The following is a 22,874-nucleotide window of genomic DNA, read 5'->3' as shown; positions in this document are numbered from 1 at the left end:
CAGGTCTTGTTTCCCAGATGCTGCTTGAGCTAGACCATCAAAACACAGGGCTTGGAACCAGCAGTTAGCGTAATGGCTATGTCGCTGGACTCCCATGTAGTTGACCGCTGTTCGTGTCCCGGGCCTGGTGGCTTAAAACTCACACCAGGCATGTGTGCATGCGTGCCCAAGATCCCAAGAGGAGAATGGAGGAGAAGGGATTGCGACGTGGCCTGCTTTCTGTCTCTCTGTCTCTCTCTGTCTGGTGAGCGCATGCGCCCTATAGCAAAAACCTCTCAAAACACACACACACACACACACACACACACGCACACACGCACACACGCACACAGGGCTCAGTTCTGGGTTTATAGCTTAGCTAGCAATCTTTCATATCCAAAGAGAAACTGGAAACTAGAGTAGTTCTTTTCCTGGCAAGGACTAATGGTTTATGCAGTGGCAGAGCAAATGAAATTGGCCCTGATGTAAAATCTAATGCCCCTTTGCAAGACAACTAAAAAGCTTTCTGCTTTGATCAGGACTATTGGTTTTGGCTGAGCAAAGATGAGTAGGGGAGCTGAGTGGCCTTTGAGGAGAAATGGGGTCTTGTGAGGTAAGGTGAGAATACAGGCAACATGGATGAGGGGACAGGATGCTAAAATGGAGAGAACATAGCTGATAGACAGACCTGTGCTCTTCATCCTATCCCCAGAAAGGGTATAGGAGTCCCAGGGATGGTCACACACCAGGGCCTGCCTTAGCTAAAGGCACCAAAGCCTTTGTGAAGACCTCTCACCATGGCATAATTGTGTCATTGCCTCACCCTTCATATCCAGGACACTGCTTCCTCAACACTGGATTTATGCAAGGTGCAGGCAAAGTTAAGGCAGCTTTCCTGGAAGCGTTGAATCTAAAGTGTTGTTTCTGAGGCTGTTTCTTATCTGGTGAAGTCTCTTGTTTGAGAATCATTATCTTATTGGAAATCTCTCTGTCTCTCCCTTTCTCTCTCTCTTCTTCCAGTTATGTTGTATGATCCAAAAGAATCATCCTGTATAGTTAGGCATTATCTATTAATAGCATTCACCTTATTGCCTGGAAGAGGAGTAGTTGGAAAGATCTAGAAGTGTCTTAGACTTATCTGGGTATTTATAATAAGGTATCAGCCCAAAATAAGACTTGCATTTAGGGACCACTGTGCCTGTGCATGGATTCCTAGATGAGATTTCAGGAAGACTGGTAAAAATCTATCATGTCTCAGGATAGGTGGAAGAGAATAGACTGATGGACTGCTCTTGGCTCTGAGTGAAATTTCCTTAGAGAGGTGGCTTGGAATGTTCTGTGCATAATGAATGACAAGGACTTAAGTAGTTCACATGGAGGTTACTGTGTCATCTGAGTTTGCAAATACAATTCTAGGAGGCAGTTGTCACTCTATTATTGTGGCTTTCATCCAGAAATTTCATAACCTCAGCAGTACTTTATGCTTGCAGCATCTTGATGAGCAGGTAGCACACAGGAATGGCCTTGTTTACAGATGAAATAAAACTAGAGATGGGAATACTTAGGACTAGGTAGCCTGGATCCATGCCCATTTCTTGTTAATCACAGACTTCTGGAAAGCCCACTTCCCTGACAAGGCCTCTTTGCTCCAAAATGGCAAGGATTGTCACAGATCACATGGGTAGCAAGTGAAGTTTATGTTTTTCACCTGGGGATTAAATGAAGCTCTGAAGTTTCTGAACCAAAAATCAGCTCTTAAATGGCAGAGACTAACTATATAGCAAATGGGGGGAGGGGGAGTGTAATAATTTCTATCTTTGACACTAAAATGGCATAAGAAATAGAGTTCATTCAGTTGGTCATTTTTCACACACTAGACAACAGACTAGACAGTCCAAATCAGGCAATTGTTTTATTAATGATAATTTTTGTTTTCTTTGAGTGATTTGAAAATGCGTAATGAAACAAAACTATTTATTCATAAGTGATTCTTTCTACTCAACTATAAGGGCGTTTGTGAATTTGCTAACTTCCAGGATAGGAGTGAGTAGAAGAGCCCCTGATGAATAGTGTTGAATGCCTTGGAAGCTGGGAAAGCCTTCCTCAGGGAGGAACTTCATCCCCACTGCCTGATTTCTCTCTGGGTTAGCTCATCTTGATCTTCCTCTGCTTGGTTTTGCCAACAGGCCAACGACAAGCAGACCTCCTGGGATCTTGGGTAGCTACCATGCTCAGAAGGCAGATACAGAAGTTCCTATTATTTGCTGTAACAAACAAGAAGCTTGGGGTTTATTGAGCAATAATCAAATTCTGTCAAACTTGCTTAAGCATTGCTCAAGACCAGCAAAATAAAACGTGATAATGACGAAGAATGACTGATTTTCTACTCTGCTGTGTTAGAGGCTGACAAAACTATCATTGACAAAATTGCAGCTGAATAAGAGATCATGAGCGTTGAACCTGCTTTTCCCCCCTCTGTGTGTGAAATATTACCCTGAATGGTTGCTTGATTTCATTGTGAAGAATGAATTCTGAGAATGCCAGGGAGAGGCACAGTGGGGAAGCCACCTACAGAGGTTTTTAACCTTCTCTCCTACTGCTACAAGGATGTCATTGTTGATTTATATCCAACACAAAGGCTCAGTGAATATTTGTGGAGCAATTGCATGTTTATTTATTTATTTTATATACTGTCATCATTTGTCTATTCATGATCCTTTAAAAACTAATTAAGTGATACCATGAACTCCTGTGAAATCATCACTCATGCCAGAACTAGAACATAATCAACAACTTACGTCAAGACCCAAGTACTCTTCCTTATTCTGTCTTCTCCTATGCCCAGAGGAATTTGTTATTCGCTCCCCCTCCTCCAGTCTTTAACAATATATTACTTAGTTTTATTTATTTTAAAATTATATAAGGCTTACCATAGTATATAAAGTCTTTTGGTACTTGCCTTATTCAGTATTATGATATTTAAAATGTATCTGTTAAACATAACCGTAATTTATTATTTTCATTGTTATATAATAATTACATTGATATAGTATTTCCATTTATTTATTCACTTGACCTTTTTTGTTTTTTAATTGCAAAAGGGCACATACACTTGCAAAAAAGAGAGAGAGAGATAGAAATAGAGAGAGGGGAAAAGAAAGTACCCCTAACAGGGGATGTTCACACTGCAATCTCTTCTCCCCCATTTCTCCACTTGGTTGTGACTCTGGAGATGCATGCAAGTGCACCCAGTACGTCCCTCAAGCCACCAAGGCCAAGATGAGAATTGCAGTCAGCCCTGTGGTATCCAACTCCATTAACCACTAGACTATGGGGCCAGCCCATATTCATCCTACCTTGATAGGTTTTCAGTTTTTTCCAGTTTTTTTAGCGTTAAACTGTGAAGTACTATAAACATTCTTCTATTTCTCTTCTGTTACACAGGTGTGTTTCTCTTGAGTATATATCTAAGAAGAGAATACTGAGCTATAGGGTATAAAATGGTTAATTGGGATGTCAGAAAAGTCATGACACATTTTTGCATAGAAAAAAATACGTTATGACTTTTATGATAACCCAGTAGTACCAACTGCTCTTTTAGAAGTTGTATTTTTTTAAAAAAAATTATTTACTTAACTCCATTTGTTTTTTTATTATTTTTTAAAATTTGATCAGAGAGAGAGAGAGAGAGAGAGAGAGAGAGAAAACAAGAAAGCAAATTGCCAGGTCTAGGACCTGAACCGTAGTTGGCCATGTGGGAATCCCACCATGCCACCTGCTGGCCCTAAGTTATATTTTTAAATTTAAGAACAAATTTTGTTTAATTCTTCACATGCCTATGACAGATCTGCTCTTTCTGAGGTCTCATGAGAATTGTATATAATCTTGAGGATGAGTGCTCAGTGGGTTATTATGGTGGGCAAATAAGACAATATGGACAATTTGGCAATATTTTCAAAGTGGCCTTGTCAGACAGATGGTTTTCAGAGTTTAAATGAGTCAGAGAGTTGTTTACCTTTGGACCAAAGCCAATGTCTTCTGGAGCTGGTGAGGGCTGATTTAGATAACGTTGGGATCAGTAGAGCATCTACCACAGAAATTCTGACAAAGAAAGGGTTGGAATTGCCCTCTATGTAGAGTCAAAAGCAAGCTTGGTCTAGATTAGTCGCCACAGCTGACTACTCTTAATGTGTAGTTAAGCTTCCTCCTTTCAACTTACAGGGCCACTCAGACTCGGCATCTGCTCTCACCAAAACTTCTGAGGCTCTCAGTACTACCATTTTTACAGTCTGCCAGGGACAAGGTAGCATGGGGAAAATGGCATATTTATCTTTGTTTTTGTTATAGAATTATGGCATGACCCCACACCATGGCCCAACTATTCTTGTATTCTACCCTTTTTTAATCATTTTTTTCACCTTTGCCTTATAAAAATAATATCCAATTTATAATGGTTAGAAAATGTTTGGGCTAATATGTGGAATAAGTGGATCTATCACCTCTATTTTGGTTGATGGAGCTACATTTTTCCCTTTGATAGTTGCCTTCTGTTGAGTCTCCTTATGGGAAACAACAGTCATTACAGCATTTCTTCTATTATTTTCCAGACTTCCATGGGCCAGTGCCCAGTGATCTATATATTTTCTGCCAAACCAAAGGAGCCAGGTTTCTTATTTTTCTGTTTTCTTCACATGCAGTAGACATCTTTCAATGGAACATGGACATGAGAAATAAAGGCATGCTGTTACTTATTTTAGACCTGGAGTTGTTGGGTTGGAATGAAGTTTAAATTAGTAGGGGATATGGAATTGATGGTTTTGAATCTTTCCAGGGATTCTTAAGGTTTGGGATAGGTCATCCATTGGTTTAGAAGGGTTATGGTTAAGTGTAGTCTTAGGGGCCAGCAGGTGGTGTTGTGGTTAAGGTGGCTGGATTCCCACATGATGAACTGCAGTTCAAGTCCCAGACTGGCAGCTCGCTCTCTCACTTTCCTTCTCTCTCTCTGGTCAACTTCAATCAGTCAGTCAATCAGTCAATCAATCAATCAATAAGACAATGAATAAAATCAATGGCAGATGGCATAGTGGTTAAAGGCGTTGGACTCCCACTATAGCTGGACTGTGGTACGAGTCCTGGTCCTGGTGGTTTTACGTTCTCACTTTCCCTTTCTCTCTTTCTCACTCTGTCCCTTCCTGGTCAAATAAATAAATAAAGTAAAATAAAATAATTTGACTTTATTCTTTTTTTTTTTCCATCAAATTTGACCAGAGAGAGAGAAGGTGAGAAAGCGAGCCACCAGGTCTGGGACTTGAACTGTGGTCAGCCATGTGAGAGTGTCCAGCACCTTAACATCTGGACCATCTGCTGGCCCCGAATAAAACAATTCTTTAAAAAAAATGTGTAGTCTTGCTTAGAGACAATGATACTAACATGTTACTACCAACTTTTCCAACTCTGGGATTGAAGGATTTCTACATAGTCTGAGAATCTCCCTGAGCTGATCCCAAAACTGCCTTTAGGTCTTCTCCTCCCTTTTCAATCCATTCTTCTCTTCCCATTCCTTCCTCTCTTTCCTACCCCTTCTTTTCTCCTTGCTTTTATTTCTCTGGCAGCTGTTAGAGAAGTCAGGAGAAATCAATTATCTAAGGCAGTCATCAATTTGGACACTGTTCTGTTCACAATTATTTGAGACTCATTCTATAGTACAGAGTATAAAAGGAATAACAGTGAAATCTATAATAAATGAGGGTACTTCTGCCTGTATTTTATTAGCATTTAGGGTGAGAGGGATGAGATTAAAAGCTGTGTAACTTGGCAAATAGAGCAAGGGTAATGGCTAATTTTCTTTGCACTAAGGCCAACAATATCCAGCAAATAGCTAGTACCATGCCACACTCTGTTTCTTCATTTTAGTCACTCCATTTTATAAGCACAATCTAATTAGATCCTTATGAAAGTTTTATAAGGCATATATTAGTATGGTGGTCATTTTACAGATGTGGAGACCAAGGCTTAGAAAAGTTAAGTACTTGCCCCAAGTTAGGTATCTGGGTTGGGGGAGGAGCTATATTGATCTTAACTGAACACCTGGCTCTGCAAAGGTCCCTCTGAATGGTTTGCTGTCATTGGACAGAACACGGGCCTACAGTGCTAGCTGATGATAGGCTCATGTTAAACTGTCAACCCGTTATGCTTGCCTTTGAGCTGTCAAAAAGTGAATGCATGAACCACACGATTTTGCCACTGGCAGTGGAGCCTACCCTAATTCCAAGATAAGGACTCAAGCCACAAATGACCTGCTTCAATGCGTTTCTTAATTTAAATCAGAAATACTTTGTTTCGCTCTATAAAACAAGTTCATTAAATTATGCATGTAGTTGCTCTGTCTAAACAATTGAAAGTAACACTTCTTTCACATTAAGTCATATACTGTCTTTTGAGGGAGAAAAAATGGCCTCTTATAAGCTAAAATATGTGACAGAATGTGATATTTTACTGAACAGCTTAGTAAACATGCAGCTATTGTGAATGCAGATTTCTCTCAAACTCTGAACATGGCCTAAACATCAGCTAATGTCAGGAACCAAAGGGTATTTGTGGCAAGGGCTAGGCTCAGTTCCAGGCAACAATAGGGAACTTGGTTCTAAGCACAAGGCAGGAGCAAGAGAGTGTTGCTGACAGACAGCAGATTTGGCACATGGTTAGGAACTTTGTTATCCCGAGAGCCCCACAAGAGAAGCTCGGTAAACTGAAAGATGGGGTCACATCTGAAGGGTCCACTGTGTCTTCTGAGGAAAGGTTAGCGCATGTTTTATGGGGAGGCTGGTACCCATTTTACGAGTTCCTATTTTTCTGTGAAATGTTACTGTTCAACAGAATAACCTTCTTGATGCTGACTTAACCAACAAAAATAGATTTAACAAGATCTTGAACTGTTAAATTCAGGTGTAGAAGAGGTGGTAGAAATTCTTACAGTCAAATGCAATTGTTAAAAAGAGCTTGGAGGCCAGAAAATTTGCATTTTAATTGCAAATTTTAAAAACTTCTGATCACTCAATTTTCTTCCAAGGTAGCTGTTACTCTGTTCCTAACACCTCTTGTATTTTTATTTGATTTGACTTTTAAAAATTTTACTGGAGGGCTCATGTGCTTACCAGAGAGAGAGAGTGATAGAGAGACAGAGAGAGAGAAAGAGAATGACCCCTCTATGGACGGGGTCATGCCATAATCTATTCTCTTTCATTTCTCCCTGCTTTCAGGATTTTGGGCATGCACACACATGCTCATGGTGCAATTTTCAGTGGGCCTCTTGGAATCCAGCTGCCTTAACCATCAGGCCACTGGCTGGCCCAACTCTTCCTTTATTCTACACTTTAATCATTCTTTTCATCTTTGCCTTACAAAAGCAATATGCAGTTTACATTTTTTGTCCTAAAAGATTATTTGTAAACTGGTTGTGGGAAACTAAAAATACATTTCCCATAGGATGTTATAATGTTATAAATAGAGGGTAGAATCTCAACTGATTCTTAAAACAGTAAAACTCATATTACTAATAAAATATAGTTATTTCTATAGGAAAATGATTTCCTCATTCTAATTCTATTGAGTCTCCACCTAATCAGTTAACTCTTTGTTTTTCCATTCGAAAATAAGAGAACAATTTAACTGAAAAGTATCAAAAATGGTTTGTGTAGAATGCAATAAAATCTCAATGCAATGTCATGAAGAGCAATATGAAGGGAACAGGCCAGGATTTTCAGAGATAGTGTGACTTCAGCTAGGTATTGAAGAATGGTTGGACCTTAAATTGGTTAGAGAAAAAGGGGAGAACATTTCAGGCAATATCAATAAAAGTATAGAAGTAGGATTAATCATGGATGGGAAATGGGACATGGTAATGGGAAAAACCCAGTGAAATTAAAGATACGTATCGGCAAGAACAGCATACTTGGGGTGGCTCAGCATTTGGACTGCCTCAAATGAGGACTTTAGAATTAAAGGGGGAAGGGAACCAGCAGTTAGCGTAATGGCTATGTCACTGGACTCCCACATAGTCGACCGCGGTTTGCGTCCCGGACCCGGTGGCTTAAAACTCATGCTGGGCGTGTGTGTGCATGCCCAAGATCCCGAGAGGAGAATGGAGGAGAAGGGATTGCGGCGTGACCATCCCTCCTGGTGGGTGATTTCTCGCTTTCTGTCTCTCTGTCTTTCTCTATCTGTCTGGTGAGCACACGCGCCCTATAGTGAAAACCTCTCCAAAAAAAAAAAAAAAAAAAAGAATTCAAGGGGGAAGGTGTTGGATTAATACTTATTGAATAAGTGAATTACTTAACATCTTACTTATATTACATTACATTTTGGCCCCTGGTTTTCTTTCTAGTTTATTCTATCTTTCTTCTCCTGTTTCTTTCTTCCCAGGCCTCTGGAGCCTACTAATACTTCTTCCCAGCTTATGTATGACTTTTCCCATCTTCCTATGCAAGGAAGCAGGAGAATGTCAATGATTCTTAATCAGATTCAGTTGTTTTTGAAAATCTTGCTAATGAAGTTTTAATGTATCACATCTCCATTTTCTGGCCCTTTCTTCCTGTTAACAAACCTCCTACTCTCTCCATTGTGGCTCTGGATTTTGGCAAGGAGCGCATGTGGGCATCTTCAAGGCTTTTGAGCAAATCACTCAGCCCTGCCTCTGGCAGATCTTTAGCATACTAAAGCCCTGTGGCTTTGCCACATGCATGGCACATTTTAGTTGAGTAAAGCTCAGGCTAGAAATTGGTGAGAAAGTATATTTCTCATACCATTTTGATTCTGGCCCTGATATTGCCAGTATAGCGAACTCTAGGCAAGTCTTCCCCAGCATTACCATTCTCCACTGTGTTCCTATGCAGGGTCCTTTCCCCTTTCTCAGTCTTTCCAGCTCTAATGCCAGGCACTTTGCCTGTACCACTGCACCCCAACCCAGTATTTCTTGTTTCTGACTTCTCTCAGCCATGGATTCCTTTTTATTTTATTTTCTTTATTTATTTTATTTAAGTTTCTTTCTTTCTTCTTGAAAGGGACAGAGAAAGAAAGAGGGAGAGAGAGAGAGATAGGGATTCCCAACTGAGTCTTCATGCCACAATCCACCCAAACCTCAGCCAGCTCAGTGTGTACAGGGAGATCTTGGGATGTGACCCAAGACCTCCCCTAGGAGTCCAGCACCAGAGAGCGTTTATGAAAAACAATATAGAGGTTTTTCAAAAAACCTACAAATAGGGACCAGCAGATGGCATTATGGTTATGTTACTGGACTCCCATGTAGCCAAGCATGGTTTGAGATCCAGACCTGATGGCTTAAAACTCACAACAGGTGCTTGTGCGTGTGTGCCCAAAATCCTGAGAGGAGACTAGAGGAGAAGGGACTGCATCATTGTGCCATTGGCTGGCCCATGTGGACTCTATTAATATGAAATTTTATTAACTGTTTCATAGGGTCAACTAGGAGAATTAAATTGTATTACTTTGGAATTATAGTACCCAATTCATGATTAATTGAATCCTCATTTTATAAAAAGATATTTTTCTATTTCACTGTGTTCTGTTTTGTTTTTGTTTGTTTTAGTTGTGGTCTTGATCATAAAATATACTGGGGGACTTCAAATAAATAAGGGCCATTTGTAGGTATGGTGAATATACTTTCTATATCCCAGATTGGGACCTATGACCTTATGATACGTGAATGCTTGAGGGGACAGTATTTGAAATTGAGGTGACTCAGTTGAACCCTGGATGTGTACATGCTCTATTTGTATTTTTATCAAAACTATCTCTATGATCTCTATAACTGGATCTGAAGTCCTACCCTTAGAGAGTAATTTTTTCCCCTTTAGGCTAGAGCTCAGTTAAAATATTGTGTGATAAAGCCTTATTGCTAATTCAATCCTGAATATGAATTTCAGATCCATTGAGCTGTTAAAACCTTGAGAAACAGGTTCCAGGAGTTGCTCTCAACCTGGGGAGCTCCAAAATATAATATAGATTTTTGGGACCTACACTTAGAAATTCTGATTTGGGGCCAGCAAGTAGCATGGTGGTTAAGGCATTGGACTCCCACGTGGATATCCATGGTTCAAGTCCCAAGCCTGGTGGCTTGCTTTCTCACTCTCTCTGGTCAAATTTAAAAATAATAATAAGTAAATAAACTAAATAAATAATTAACAAATAAGTCTCAAAATGAGTAATTAAATAATTTAATAATGAATAATAATTAAATAAATCATTCTTTAAAAATATATTTATTTATGTATTTATTTTATTCACTCATTATACATCATTACAGCATAAAAATGAGATTTCCTATTCAGAATACACTGTATATTGGCTCAATCAAGCACATCAACATACGTGTTATTGTCAACAAAAATTTTCCATTTCTTGTTTCCTGTATATTTTTCTTTTTTTTTCTTTTTTGCCATCCTATTCCCTATCTCTCACCCTCTGCTGTGTCCCACCCTCCTCCCACACCCACACTCTCTCTGGTATCCATGTTTGCTTTCTATGACTTTCCCCCTCATTTTATTGATTTGCTAATGAACTTAATTAATCTAAATATTTTCACTAGCAAGCGCAGCTGATATATACATATCCATGAACACAAGTCTGACTTTAGGCACAAACCTCAGTGAGTAGAATGAACATACTATAAAGTAGCACTTAGCTGGGACTATATAGCTTACTGCAGTCATCAAACAGGCATTTTTTTTCGTGAAACCTTTTTTTAAAAATTAATTAATGTACATTCATCCCCTAATCATCGTCACAGCATACAAAAACTGATTTCCCATCGAGAATATACCGCATAGTGGCTTAGTCATGTATGTATGTTGTCATTAATAATTTTCCATTTCTAGTTTCACATATATATGTGTATATACACACACACACACACACACACACACACACACACACACATATATATATATATATTTATATTTACCTTTATGTCTGACCCTCTGCCCTTTCCCAACTTCTCACACTATCTCTGGTGTCTGTAGTTGTAATCCATTCTTCCCCCCCACACTTCTTATTGATCACACAATTTCTTAAATAATCTAAGTACTTTCAATGGCAAGGTCAGCTGGTAATTTCAAGAAAAGCAGTTTTGAATTAGTAAGGAAATTTGCTTAAAACTTAAAGCCTGGAAACAGGGTAGTATTCTATTCTGTTCAAATAGTGGGTACATGAACGTATTGACAGCTCAAGACAGGACAAAAACTCTTAAAACCAGACAACAAAGCCCAGAAGAAAAGTAGCAATATTTTAGTCAAAAGTCACAGAATGCTGTTTCACCAGTTCAGACTCATGTACTTAATCTATCTTGTGTTGTGGTTCGATCTTCCTGATTGAATATTCAACTCCAGACTTGTCCCTACAATTAAGTTGGCCATTTTCTTAGTTTTTGAACTTTTATTTCTGTGTGACTATGTTTAATTTTCCTGACATAGCACTCCCTTGAGAACTTCTTGGAGATCTGGTCTGGTGCTGGTAAATTCTTTCAGGTTTTAATCATCAGAGAATATTTTTCTCTTTTTTTTCCCATATGAAGGATAATCTTGCCGGGTACAGTATTCTCGGCTGCGATTGCTTTTCCCCTAACACTTTGAATATATTTTCGCATTCTTTTCTTGCTCGCATTGTTTCCGATGAGAGGTCTGCTGTTAGTCTGATGGGATATCCTTCGTAGGTAACTTGCTGTTTCTCTCTTGCCAATTTTAGTATCTTGTCTTTGTCTATGGTTTTGGTCAGTCTGGCTATAATGTGTCTTGGAGAAGATCTTCTTGGGTTGATTCTATTTGGGGTCCTTTGTATTTCTTGGGAAAGGATCTTTGCGTGTGTCTCTAGGTTTGGAAAGTTTTCTTTCAGGATTTCATGGAATAGATTATCAATGCCCTTATGAATCTCTTTGCCTTCTGGGATGCCAATTATCTGGATGTTTGGATATTTGATGGTATCTAGTATTTCGCATATATTATTCTCAAAATTTTTGGCAATTTTCTTGGTCTTTGTGGTGGATTTTTCTAGGCCAGCAATTTTCTCTTCTACATCTGAGATTCTATTTTCTGTATGATCTAGTCTGCTTTTAATACTTTCAAGAGAGATTTTGACTTCCTGTATTATAACCTTCATCTCTAACAGTTTCTTTTGATTCTTTTGTGTACCCTCTTTGAGATCTTGCAAGAATTTCCTCACCTCCAGAAACTCATCAGCTTGTTTTTCCATTCTCTTCTGCAGTTCATTGTCTCTTTTTTCTTCCATCTCTGTTAGCTTCACCATTATGAATGTTCTAAATTCTTTATTAGACATTTCCGTGATTTCTCTTGAACTGTGTGTGGATGAAGAGGAGTTATTATTTTCCCTTGGAGAAGAGGTATTTTCTTGCTTTCTCACATTTCTTGTGGTCCTGGGGTGATTTCTAGTCATCTGATAGAAAGTGAGTTTCTTCCCAAACTTCAAGTTCAATCTGAGCGTCCAGGAGCATGCAGAAAAGGAAACAGAGAGAGAGAGAGAAACAACAGCAACAACAACAACAAAACAAGAAATAGAGAAAAAGAGAAGAAAAAACTAAGAGAAAAACTAAATAAATAATCTAAAAAAATTAATATTTAAAACTTTTTTTTTAAAAAGTAAAAATTAGAAAACCATGCAGAACCAAGAAACAGAGAAAAAGAGGACAAAAAAGTATTAAAAAAACTAGAAAAAATTATTATTTTTTTTTAAAAAGCAAAAATTAGAAAACCGTGCAGTGCACGAGTGCACCAGGCGAAATCACTAGTTCTCAGTAGCCATGAAGATGTCTTCCGTGGCCTGCTCCCTTGCCTCTCCCTGATTGGGAGAGGAGAGGGGGTTATTAACAAGGGAAGGGTAAAGGGAAAGAAGGGGCTGAAAGGTAAAGGGAAAGAAGGGGCTGAAAGCCAAAAGACTGCTTTGCAAATAACAAGACCCTGGAATTTGTTAGAAAATGATCAGATATAGAGGATCTATTGCTGAGTGAAGTAAGCCAGGCTATGAAAGAAAGATGTTGTATGTATCCACTCAATATATACCGACTATCTGCACTCTATGATAAAGAGCAAAAAATTGGAAGACATAAAAGCGTGTGGGCTGGAGGCTGAATTATCAGTAGAAAATCTTAATTTTTCCTACTTCCCAGAAATCACTAGTTCTCAGTGGCCATGAAGATGTCTTCTCAAAATAAATAATTCTTTAAAAAAATAATTCTTTGAAAAAATGAAGTTCTGATTTGACAAGTTTGAGGTATGGTCTGGGCATCTCCATTATAAACTCCTCACATGATTCTGATATGTAGTCAAAGTTATATAGCCAATGATTATAACATAGTGCCTTTCTCTTACTGGAGAATCATTGTGTGGATGGTTTGTATGGAGGTGTTAGCATAGAAAGAAATGGAAGAGAGAATTCAGCCAAGAGCCATATCTATAGTGGAATAAAAAAAGCTTTATAGCAGGGTAAAATGAAAGTACAAAGCAGAGAAAAATGAAAATGAAAGTATACTCCTGATAGGTGGAAACAGGCTGGCTCCAAAGGTGGATATCAGTGTTCAGATTTCCATGTTGTGTACTTTTACATCTTTCCTCCCTTTTTACTTTAGTACATGCTCATTTGGACCTTGTTATGTAATAATTTCTCATGAGTCAATGCAAATAATATGCTAATGAGCTAAAGGTTACTTGAGGTGAACCAAGCTCAATACAGAACATGCTCTCAGTTACTGAAGGTCCTTCCAAGTGATGTAAACTCCCTAGCTTCAATACAGCGCATGCTCCGAGTTATATAAGCTCCTCTGTGCCACCTCCTCTCTTGAGTAGCAGAATGTGCCCAAGCACATAACTGCAAAAAGAGCTGCTTTGGGTATTTCCCGTGGGCAGTGCCATGGGCTTCCCCTTCCTGGTTCATGTCTATCTACCTATCCTAATAGAGGGTCTTGGTAGGATTCAACCAGCATAGGGGCTTGTTTTGAAAAGGAGCTCTGAATTAAGTGGGAGTAGATTTTATAGAGGGTTTCTAGCCAGTTTGGGCTACTCACTTCGTAGATAATTTTTGCAGCTATTAGGAAAATGGGAGATTTCTTACCACACCAGATGTCTCTTTTGGATAAGCCAAAGTGAGTATATTTACTCTCTCTTGTGCAGAGCAGCTGGGAGAGGTGGAGCTAGCACCTAGCTAGCAGCTGTCCCTGAAATTAGCATTGATGTATGAATACCTTGGTGCCTATAAGCCAGTAGCTTCAGAACCTTTTGTGACATCTCCTCCCTAGGACATTTCTAACCCAATAACTATCGTGCCTGCTCTTTCTACGTAAGTCCTTTCATTAGGCGTTCTTTGAAGCTTGTGGCCTCTAGTTTTCTTCTGCATAGGAATACATTTTCTCAGCATAGAAATACTGGGTAGGGGAAGGAGTCTTAAGCAAAGTTGCTCTGTAATCTCCCTGTGATGGCCTTTCTCCTTTCACGCTCCCAATAGCATGCATGAAGCACAAATAAAAACAATAGCTATTCTCTTTCTGGAGCATTATAATTTGGAGGGTTAGGATTTTCCCAGGCTGGATGTAGATGCAAGAAAGGATTCATGATTTAGAACAGATGTGTTATTCTTATGTAACCTGAGCTCAGAGTACCAAAGGGAAACATTTGAATTATTCAGGTTCTGAAACGGCACTTCTGAGGGTCTGTTTTTCTGTCAGTCACCTCCCTTCCTCTTTCTACCCCATCCCCATCCCATGATCAAGAGAAAACCCATTAGAGAGAGAATTTCCCCAGGGAGTTCAACAGAGTGGGATGTGGTTCTGGTTCTGCCATTTGCCCCAGCTGCAGGGTGGGGGTGTTAGTATGGCCAACAGAGTGGCCTGCCCAGAGATGTCATCCTTTTGCCTAAAGAACCAACTCCTCCCTTTGTGTGTATTTTTTTTCTCTTCCTTTAAAAAAAAAAAAAAGTTTATTTATTTCTGAGAGTGAAGTGGGAGAGAGAAAGAAAGATAGGCACCCCAATGGGGCCTTTGCTACGATCCACCACCAGTCTCAGCCACCTTGGATCACAGGTACATAGGCATGCCTGGTATGCTCAGGAAGATCCCAAGACATGAATCCAGGACCTTTCCCATGTGGGTCTGGTTATATCATTGCTGTGCCAGGCCCCATTTTGTATTCTTTTAAGAATATGTTACTCAAGCCAGCAGGGCTAGTGGTAACGGTGGTGGACTCCCACATGGCTAACCATAGTTTGAGTCCCAGACCCAGCAGCTTAAAACTCATGCCACATGTGTGTGGGTGTGTGCCCAAAATCCCAGAAGGAGAATGGAAGAGAAAGGATTGTGGCAAGTACAAACACTCTATAGCAAGATGCACAAACAAAATACCTGTTACTCTAGGGGCCTTGGGAATATATTCCAAACTCTTGGAAGAGGACCATTGCATGTTTATTTCTGTATCCCAGCATCTGTCAAGGGTCATGGCACAGAGTAGGTGCTTTAAAATATTTGTTGAAGGCTCCAGCCATGGTCGCATGCCATGTTAAGATGCTTCTAAGACTGTGCTCAACAGGCTGGGACCATATGGAAAACCCGGATTTGATTCTTGGTCCAAAGGTTGAGTGTGGACATATGCCCCTGTAATTCTAGTGACTAAGGCTGAGGAAGGAAAATTGCCAGTTTGAGGTTGGATTAGACAACTTTGTGAGACTCTCTATGAAAAAGAGCTGGGAGTGGTGGTGGTAAAAAAAAAAAAAAAAAAAAAAAAAACATAAACACAGTTTTTGCCAAGTAAATGATAATGATTCTTTCACATTCTGATTTTGGTAGAAATACAGCTGATGGTTTTTTTTTTTTTTTTTTTTTTTTTTTTTTTTTTTTTTTTTTTCCATTTTATAGCATCCCAAATTTTCTCTTCATTTCTGTAATAACTTTCATGTCCTGCCCACTTCCCTTAAAGGCCAAGTTTGGGCCCTAGGAATTGGAATATGATTATTTTCCCATGGCCTTGATGCAAGATTGCCGCCTGTCACCATGGAGATACACAGATGAAAGTCTGGCTTATTGTACCTGTTTTTTTCTTAGCAACTTTTCACTCACTACTGACAAGCTGGGACTTGGAAAATGTTTTTTAAATAAGCCAAATGGAGTGTTAATAGCATAAGCAGCATCAGTTTAAGTCCCAGCCTCCAATCAGGGTTCCTGGACCAGGGCCAGTTGCAAGTACACATTCTTAATCTGGAGAATGGGGATAAAAATACCACTTCATTTGTGGTAAAAAAGACAAATGCATTAAACAATTAGAATAGTGTCCATGGTTAAGAGCGTGGGCTCTGGATCCAACTGCTTGGGTGTTGGATCACTTCCTAGTTATGTGACCTTGAGCAAGTGACTTAATCTCTCAATGCCCCCATTTCTACCACTGTAATATTGAGTTAATAGTAAGACACATGGGATAATTGTGAGAAATAAAACAAAATTATGTACATAGCATGAAATCAGTGTCTGGCACACAGTAAGACTCAAGAAATGTTAGCTTTGAGTGAAGAGCAGATACTCATTAGATTATATTATTTAATGATCATTATCATTGCTAAACTGGAAATTTAGCTATGAATTTGATCAATGATTTCTCCTGCCCAAGCAGTAGTCTAAATTACTACTGCCATTTTGACTTTGGCATTTAGAATTTGCTTAAAGTCTAGAGTGAACAAGAAGGTAGGAGCATTTTGTTATTTTTTTCCCTATGAAACAGAGAAAGTGACATTCTTTTTTTAAGTTGAAGTGGTCCAGAGGGCTGCCAAGAGAGTAGAACCTTAATGGATTGGCTTTTGATCTGAGTTAGGAAGAATATGTGTATTTTCTCTATAAACTTCCTGTTTTGTTTTTTCCTTTTCTTTTTTTGTAGAGGGAAAAAATAAATCATGTACCCAAAAGTCAGGAAATCATATATAAACAATTTAAATTAGAAGTTGGTAAATTATGGCATATGTGCCAAATCTAGCCTGCAGTTTCTTTGTTGTAGTTTTAAACAATTATTTATTTTATTTTATTTATTCTTTTTTTGTCTTCAGCTTGATGAGAGAGAGAGATAGAGATAGAGAGAGAGACAGAGAGAGAGAGAGAGAGAGAGGGAGAGAGCTGCCAGGTCTGGGATTTGAACCACAGTTGGCCATATGGGAATCCAGAACCCCAACCACCATGCCACCTACTGGCCCTGCATGGCTTCTTTGTATGGCCATGAGTTAAGAATGGTTTTTACATTTTTTTTGTTTTAGAATTATTTTATTTAACTTTATGTCTTAAATTTATTTTAATTTGACCGGAGAGGAACAGTGAGAGAGCGAGAGCGAGAGCGAGAGCGAGAGAGAAAGTGAAAAAGTAAGCTGCCAGGTTTGGGACTCAAACTGGTCAGCCATGTGGGAGTCCATCACCCTTAGCCACCACGCCACCTGCTGGCTCTGGTTTTTACATATTTTAAGATTATAAAATAACCTGAAAGAAGTAGATATGAAAGAGATTGTATACAACCTGCAAAACTATTTATAGTCTCTTTTCTATATTTAGTCTCTTTTCCTTTATAGAAGAAAGATTGTCAACATTGATTTAAAGAATAACTACATTAGTCATCTTCCCCTCTCCTCAACACCACTTATTTCTTTTCTTTCTTTCTTTCTTTCTTTTTTTTTTTTTTTTTTTTTTTTTTAGGGTTTTCTACTGGCATGTGCGCTCGCCGGAGAGACAGAGAGAGACAGAGAGACAGAAAGCAAGAGATAACCCCAGGGGGGATGGATGGGCACACTGCAATCCCTTCTCCTCCATTCAGCTCTTGGGATTTTGGGCATGCACACACACGTGCCTGGCGTGAGTTTAAGCCACCGGGTCCACGACTCAAACCATGGACAACTACATGGGAGTTCAGTGACATAGCCATTACACTAACTGCTGGTTCCAACACCACTTATCTTATAAAACAAAAATATCACTAATATCTTTAATGTCCTAGGTTCCCTTCTTAGACTACATACATTGCCTGCCCCAAGAACTAACTACTATTCTGAATTTTGTTATTCTTCCTTTGCTTAACTTTAAAAAAGTTCTCTGTGTATGTGTACATGCATGTATATATATATATATATATATATATACACAAAATATTGTTTATTTCATTTTTTCTTGATCTCTATGTAAATGCTATGTTTTTTTCGTCACATGCATCATTTCCTCAAGACTGTTTTTTTCCTCACTGTTAATGTTTTGTCAACTATGTAGATGTGTGCAGTGATAGTCTGTTACTTTTCACTGCTGAAGAGTCTTTCATGTGCTCATATACCATGCACATTTATCTATTCTACTCTTGATGGACATTTGAGTTCTTTTTGTTCCTATTATGAACATTTGCTCTCAGCATTTATTCCTATTTCATAGTATACATGTACGAGAGATCCCATAGAAGTGGAATCATTCAGTCATAGGCATACACATCATTAGCTTTCCAAAATAATACCATATGATTTTCCAAAGTGATCATATCCATTTTGTTCTGTTTCAGTTATTTACTGCTGCATAACTGCCCAAGCTGAGTGGCTTAAAAGAGTGATTTTATTTTGCTCATGATTGTGGGGGTCAAGAATGTGAGAGGAGTCTTGTTGTCTCTAATCCATACATTATAAGCTGAGGCTGCTGAGGATAGAGGATCCACTTTTACAATGGCCTTTTCACTCAGATATCTACATCTGGTGCTCTTTGTCTCTTCATAGCCCATCTCAGTGTCCAGGGTCTGTATATAAGGCGTGGGGTTCTCAAGGAAGGGTGGCCTCAGGGTAGTCTGCTTTCCTTTTTGGTGGCTCAGAGTTCCAAGAGCAAGTGTTTGGAGTCTGGAAGTAGAAGCTGCCAGTCTTCTAAGGCCTGGACTTAAAAACTTGCAAATAATTTCTGCCACATTCTCTTGGTCAAAGTAGTCATGAAGCATTGCCAAACAAAGGTGAGAGAATGTAGACCTACCAAATCTTATTCTGGCAAATATAATGTTGAGTCATTGGGAAAGTCATGACACACTTTTGCATAGAAAAACAGAAAAATTCATCATGATTTTCTCAATGATAGATAAATAACAATAATTTATGATCATCATCTTTAATCTGTCACACATTCCCTACAGTAAGATATGGGAGTTCTTATTACTACTCATCCTCATTAATACTTAACTATTGTCAGACTTTTTTGCTAATATGATGACTATAGAGTCATAGGAATAATGTGTGTATATTTTTTTAAGAGAGATTTTTGCTATAGGGCATGTGTGCTCACCAGAGACAGAGAGAAAGTGAGAAACCACCCCTCAGAGGGGATGGCCATGCTGCAGTCCTTTCTCCTCCATTCTCCTCTTGGAATTTTGGGCATTCACACGCATGTGCCCAGTGTGAGTTTCAATTCGCCAGTTCTGGAATTTGAATAGTTAACTATGTGGAGGTCCAGTGCCTTAACCACTACACAACCTGCTGGCTCTGGAAGAATATTTTTTCAAACATCCACCTTTATTGAATATTTACTGTGTACCAGGCATTGAGCTAGATAATTCTCATGTTCCCCATTTTAAGCTTAATAACAATATGTGAAGTAGTTACCATGTGGGTCTTCTAAAAGTTTATGAAAAATGTATATTATGAAAACACGATACATGGATTTAAAATATTTTTGCACTAAAATAAGCTTTTATTTTAATTCTGTTTTTCCAGCAACTCTTTGATGTCTCTTCATATTACCTTCAGAAAGGTAAATTAACTTGCCAAAGATTGTGTAGCTAAGTAGCAAAGTAACTTCTAAAATCATGCTTTTATTTTTCCTTTCTTATCCCAAAATGTCACCTGGGAGATGATCTGAGGCAGAGAATGACCTATGAAGAAAATGTAAAACTATGAAGCTATGATAATTAAACAAAACAAGGGGTGAGCAGGTAGCATGGTAGTTAAAGTGCTGGACTCCTACATGATTGACTATGGGAGCACCGGACCTGGTGGCTTGAAAACCATGCTGGGTGCTTGTACATGTATGCCCCAAATCCCGATGGCATGACCATCTCCCAAGGGAGCGACTTCTCAATTTCCACCTCTCTGTCTCTCTCAGGTGAGCGCACATGTCCTCTGGCAAAGACCTAAAAAGAAACAAACAAAAACACAAGGTAGTAAGAAATAAAATAGTATGTAAATTTTTAAATTCATTTGACTTGAGGATGCCCTTTCTTCCTTTCTCTCTCTTTCTCTCTATCAAGCAAGCAAGCAAGCAAGAAAAAAAAACTCCAAAAGCAGAAACAAAACAAAAGTAAACAATGAAAACAAAACTGCAAACCCCCAAACTTTCTGATATTCAGTTAGAATCGTTACTGCAATTTCTAAAGGGGAGCTGGAGCTACCTCGTAATGCACAGGATGTGGCTGAAGAAGCAGATATATTCCTTTTACCTAAATCAAGCCAACTTGTAGCTTTTGTGGTCTTACTAGCCCAAAAGGGAGAATATTTTTGCCACTATAGGTTTTGGGTCACACTTTCCTGAGAGTCTAAATCAGAGACTCATTGATCAATGTTCTCTTCTTTGCTGTTCCTCTCTCCAGTGACTAAGAACAAAGCTACATGCGTCAGCATGTCATTCCACCTGCGAGACATTTACAATGAAAAAAATGTACTTTTCTATAGTATGGGGATTCCCAGGGCAAGAGCCTAACTAAACCTTGCAGTATCACATGCTCACTTCACATGGTGATGAAGCTACATGACCTAACACATTTTCCTGTCCTATTTCATTCCTGGCATGGATTTCCTCATCCTTGAAGAAAATGCATCTTCTTGTATACATTTCAGAAATAAAGTGCAAATTAAGTCAAAACGGATTTCCACATTAGCTACATAATGCCTATGGTCCCGTGTTCTAAGCTATTTGGAACCATTTCATAGACAGCACTATTTCTTCCTCAAACTTTCTTCTCTTTCACTAACTGAATTAGCCTCTTCCATCCTTCTTTCTTAAACCTGTTCTTTCCTAGGTAACTCTCTTTGTTCACTTTTTCTGTTTGGAGCACCCTTTGAGAAGTCTTGGTATGTTTTTCTCACCTATATTGCATTTTATCTTTTAAAATACATACAGAAAGAGAGTTAATATAAGACATTGACTTTTGTAATCATGGAGGCTGATATATTGCCACTACATATATAACCAGCTTCTGTTGCATTAACAAGTATGTCCAGGTTTCTACCTGTTCCTATTGCTTTAAATATTGCTCCAAGTGATGTGGTTAGAGTTTAAGTTATCTACGATACTTGGCTAAGTTTGAATATCACCCCAAAGGTGATTATGAGATGTGGATTATGTATGGCCTCATTTGTCTTTTATTTCTTTGTGTTTTCTATCGTCAAGAAGTTTGGATTGGTGGTTCACTAGTCTGGCTTCACTTTCTGCTGCCCTCTTATTAGGTGAAAGCTAAACTGAAGAACTTCTGATGACAAAGAAAATCTTTAGTTGCTAGTACTGCACACACACACAGACACACACATACACACTCATTATTGACTTAATACATAACAACAAAATTAGAAATTTTCTAAGCTTAAAAATCTCATGTGGACTATTATTTAGAGTTTACTAATATATTTGTGGTTTAAAAATAACAATTAAAATGAGGAAAATTTAGGTTTGAGGATGGGGGACCCAGTTCTTTACTTGTGATACTCTCAGGACTGACAGTGCTCCTCTCTAAATGATTTATTGGCCTTCTCAGTTCCTAGACATGGATTTCCAATTGTGGTGACCTTTAATGGTGACCATATGACTGGGAGTCTGGAAGGAGCTTGCAGATGTTTCTTGAGGAGGTGGTAATGCTAGTGGAGTGTTAAAATGTGTTTACCTCTTCCTTAAATCAAAGCTAACAGTCACTTGAAAAAACACACCACGTTTTAAGAACTCGAAATTTAATTTTATTTTAACATCGATGGCAATAGAACCTTTGGTTCTGCTTACCCTTAGAAGAAAAGATGTAATAAGACTTTCTAGATCCTAAAGGAAATTCCTCTTATTGGGAAGACAATTAAAACAAACAAACAAACAAACAAACATCAAACAAAACAGGATAAAGGGATTTTGTTCTGTGTGAGTTTTTTTGTTTTGTTTTGTTTTGTTTTGTTTTTGTTTTTTAATACATCAAACCAGAAGTATGCCCTAGACAATCTAAAGGGTTTCTTCTTGCTTTCCAATTCTGAGGTACTAGGTAGAAATGAAGTCTTGAGCCAGCTGGCATGCTAGTTAAGGTGGCTGTATCCCAGATGGCTGACTGAGCAGTTTGAGTCCTGGACTCAGTAGCTTGGAAAACACTCTGAGTATGTGTATGTGCATGCCTATAATCCCAAGAAGGAAAGGGGGGAGAAGGGTTTGTGGCATGGCCATCCCCCCTGAGGGGTTCTTTCTCACTTCCGCTTTCTCTCTATGTCTCTCTCTGGAGAGTGCCAGGTGCCCTTGTAGCAAATTAAAAAAAGAGAAAAAGAATAAAAAGGAAAAGAAATGAAGTTCTTAAGCATGAAACATAGTCAGAATCTTCAGTGGCTCTTTTTTTTTTTTTCTCCTTTTGGTATTTCCAGTTCATGATGATTGTTGGGTATCTCCTTAAAGAGAACTTTCAGGGTTGTTAGGAACAAAACAAGACACAAAAAATGTTCTTTACAGATCATAACTGTGGCCTGATTTGGGAGAGAGGTGATTTAATTCAGACTCAGCTGCCTTTAAGATTGGTGGAACAAGGCTGTTCTGTCTTAAGCCTTCCAAACAGGAGTGCTGTGGGGGATGCTGGCACCAGGAGGTCTTGATCAGATTGTGCCAGTCACCT

At 38.8% G+C, this 22,874-nt stretch overlaps 1 long non-coding RNA gene across 1 annotated transcript in view; it reads left to right on the top strand.

The window, feature by feature from the left end:
* Positions 1-22,874, top strand: part of LOC114007165 (uncharacterized) — a 118,295-nt gene that overhangs the window by 67,913 nt on the left and 27,508 nt on the right. The window contains exon 3 of the long non-coding RNA XR_003548799.1: positions 19,744-19,780. This is a non-coding gene — a long non-coding RNA (uncharacterized LOC114007165). The remainder of the gene's footprint in view (positions 1-19,743; positions 19,781-22,874) is intronic.

This window comes from Tupaia chinensis, unplaced genomic scaffold (genome assembly GCF_000334495.1).
Source record: "Tupaia chinensis unplaced genomic scaffold, TupChi_1.0 Scaffold000133_1, whole genome shotgun sequence".
In the NCBI taxonomy this organism is placed as follows: domain Eukaryota; kingdom Metazoa; phylum Chordata; class Mammalia; order Scandentia; family Tupaiidae; genus Tupaia; species Tupaia belangeri.
Note: the sequence above shows the minus strand (reverse complement) of the source record. Positions and strands in the feature narration are given on the sequence as shown.